This window comes from Aplysia californica, unplaced genomic scaffold (genome assembly GCF_000002075.1).
Source record: "Aplysia californica isolate F4 #8 unplaced genomic scaffold, AplCal3.0 scaffold00411, whole genome shotgun sequence".
Lineage (NCBI taxonomy): Eukaryota > Metazoa > Mollusca > Gastropoda > Aplysiida > Aplysiidae > Aplysia > Aplysia californica.
The window spans coordinates 295467-298832 of NW_004797681.1; positions in this window are offsets into that span (position 1 = coordinate 295467).

The following is a 3366-nucleotide window of genomic DNA, read 5'->3' on the forward strand; positions in this document are numbered from 1 at the left end:
TCCGAGAAGGCTAGGTGTAGATCTTTCCTACCAGAAATCAGGGGTGTGGCTGAAAGACAGCAGTAAGAAGAAGCGAAGGAGTAACAGTAGAAAGGCTGCAGAAAGAATCAGGAGCCCAGAGGAAGGGGCAAAGAAGGTGAGGGGGAGGGGGCAGAAAGAGGAGACGAAAGCAGATGACAGAACATTGCTAGAGAGCAGGAAAGGAGATGAAAGGAGACATATTTAGAGAAGAAAAATTTTTGGTATCTACCCGGATTCGAACCCGGGACCTTTTGAATGAGAGGCCAACACCTTAACCTCTAGGCCACGAGAGTCCCTTTTTATTGTTTAGATCTATGAGCACATACTGTGGCAAGTGTCTGAGACAGTCACTCACTGTTGAGGAGGAAAATATCCGTCTTAGCCAAGTGACCGTCTTACACAGTGTTACTAAATACATGTAAGAAAATACGCAAAGGAAGACATGGAAAGTGGACGTTTGTACAGGAGATTGTCTTATACAGGTGGCTGATAGAGCAGGGTCGATTGTAGTTACTGAACATTTTCAAAAATTCTTTTGATGTTCTTGTTTTGTTTGTGTAAAGAGAAGCACACCAATACAATAATGGTCATTTAGTTAACTGTTTATTATTATGAGCACATAGTTACTGAATATTGTCCAGAATAATTTTGTTTTGATAATACTTAAACTCGCCAGCGTCCATGGTGTTGCAGTTACAACTACAATGTACTTGAACTTTAATCTCGCCATCTAAAACATGTATTTCATACAGGATGAATATTTTACAGCGTGCAACTTGTTGTCTGCTTTTTTAAGTTCCGGATAAAGAAAACAGAATTTAAAATCCTTTGTGAATTAAGAAGTAATGCTACTTTTTAAAAGCACCACAAAACAGTAACACGTCTCCGGGCGTTGTTGAATGACCGGAATGTGCTTCCTCAATGGTGAAGCGTGCTGACAAAATGAGTAACTTCTCGGATTCGAGGCTTATGGAAATAGATACATCACGCTTACAGGAGACATTTTTACAATTTATAAATATGAAATGCTAAAAGGCATGTTATATTTAAAGAATATTGCATCAATAGACAACATCAGAGCCATTTATACCAACAGTATGAGCGCAGTCCGCACCTAAATCGGACTCACTGACTGATTCGACGTGTCATCTGGAGTGAGACAACGAAGCGTGTTATCACCGCTACTATTCATAATATACATGGACAAATTACAAAAGAAGCAAACCTCAACCCAATAGACCTGAATGAGACGCTGTTTGTGGACGATCAAAGCCTGACATATAAGAAAGAAGAGCAACTTCAAGAGCACACAGACAAGCTGAATACACAATGTGAAAAGCTCAACATGAAGATAAGTAAAAGCAAAACAGAGACGATGAAAATCAGCAAAACAGAGAAATGATGGGAACAACACCTGTTCTCCTCTACATTCAAAGGCAAACAATCAGGTGGTTTGGGCATCTCGTAAGTATGGCATCTGACCAGCTTGCCAGCAAAGCCTACTACAGAAAAGTATCAGAAGACCAAGAAAGACCTGGATCCAGGGTGTGTAGAATACACTGAAAACTTACAAAATCCCACCCACCAGACCATCAAACTTGGTAGAGACAGGGAGCCCTTTCTCCCCTCGACGCCCTAGAGGTACAAGAGGACGGATAAAGAAAGTAAAGTAAGTAATATTTTTCCCCTAAAAAATGTAAGGCTTGGTACATCAGAATCCGAAGAGCTGGCCCACCGGTTTCTGTGGTATAGCGGTTAGGCCCTTCGCTGTCGCACACAGTAGACTCGAGTTCGATTCCCGAATGAGGAAAAATGTTATCGAGTATCTCGGTCTTTCTGTTGAGATGTTGTATCCCTCTCAGTCTGGTTTGGCCCTGGCAGGCAAGGTCAGAAGCCTACCTCCTGTACAATCTAAATTGTGTCCACCGGGGGGTAAAAACACTTCATCAGAAAGTGCTAGATCCCCAACAAACATTGATGATCATTGTTCTCCTTTCATTCCGTTGCTCGGATGCTCCAAAAAAAACAAAGCTACATTATCCTGATCTTTCCCCGTCAACCATCTGTTTAGACCCTTTAACTCTATTAAGACAAACAGACAAATACACACACACACACAAACACACACACACACACGCGCGCGCGCGCGCGCGCGCGCGCACGCACGCACGCACATACGCACAGACAGACAGACAGACAGACAGACAGACAGACAGACAGACAGACAGACAGACAGACAGACAGACAGACAGACAGACAGAATAAATAAAGCGCAAATTAAGATGGCAAACATTAAGAAAGTACTTGTAGTCAGTATAAGTCAAACTTCGGTCAGAAACATGAGTAATGCAGTTACCTGCCTCGCGGGGGATCCCACTTTTCCCTATCACAACAACATAACCTATCCTACGTTCAATAGACCGTTACCGCTAAAACCTGGTGCACACTGTCACAATCAGATTCATTTGGATTCAGTTGGAACCCGCCAGATTTTTTTCTCTCCTGGAGTGACCGAGAATTTAAATTTTAGGAAAAACAAACGGGTTTGATTTTGAAAGTCGTCGTCAAATTTTGTTCAATTTGGTCCTGTTCCACCAGAGTGGCTATAGCTTTGCCCCGTTCATTGAGGAAAAAATCTGGTTTGACCCAACTGAATCAAATGAATCCGATTCGCAGTGCGCACTAGGTATAAAGAAAAATAAGCCCATTCTTGTTCCCCACGCCCCCACCTCACAGACCCTCGGTAAATACATCTTGCATAACTGCCCACTGACCGACCTTTCTCCTGCCAGAGTATTTCTAACATTATCTTTTATTATTACGGTAACTAACCACTCCCGGGGATTTTGATTGGCATGCGCATTCTCAACGTTTTCCTAAATATTATTGTACCTGTTCTCCAACAAAGTTAGATATTTTTTCACGGGGTATGGTTTTGTACAGGAGTACTCAGATTTCCTACCCTCATTAGGAGAAAAATACATGAAACCTGTCTAAGACAACCACCCATTGTCGAGGAGAACAGTTGTTATCCTAGAGAGTAATCTTCTTAGGCATTTAAACATAGCAAAAACGCAAGGGGGTGGGACGTGTCAAGATAAAGAGATGGAGAGAGAAGGAAAGAGAGAGAGACAGTGGGAGGGAGAGAGAGAGAAATAATGAGGAGAGCAAAGAGAGGGAGAGAAGAGGAGAAAGAGGGAGATATCGTGTGAGAGACAGGGACAGAGGGGGAAAGAGACCTGGAACATAGAGGGTGGGTGAGAGACAGATACAGAGAGAGGAGGGGAGAGAGCGGAGATAGATAGATAGATAGATAGATAGGGGAGCGGAGAGAGAGAGAGAGAG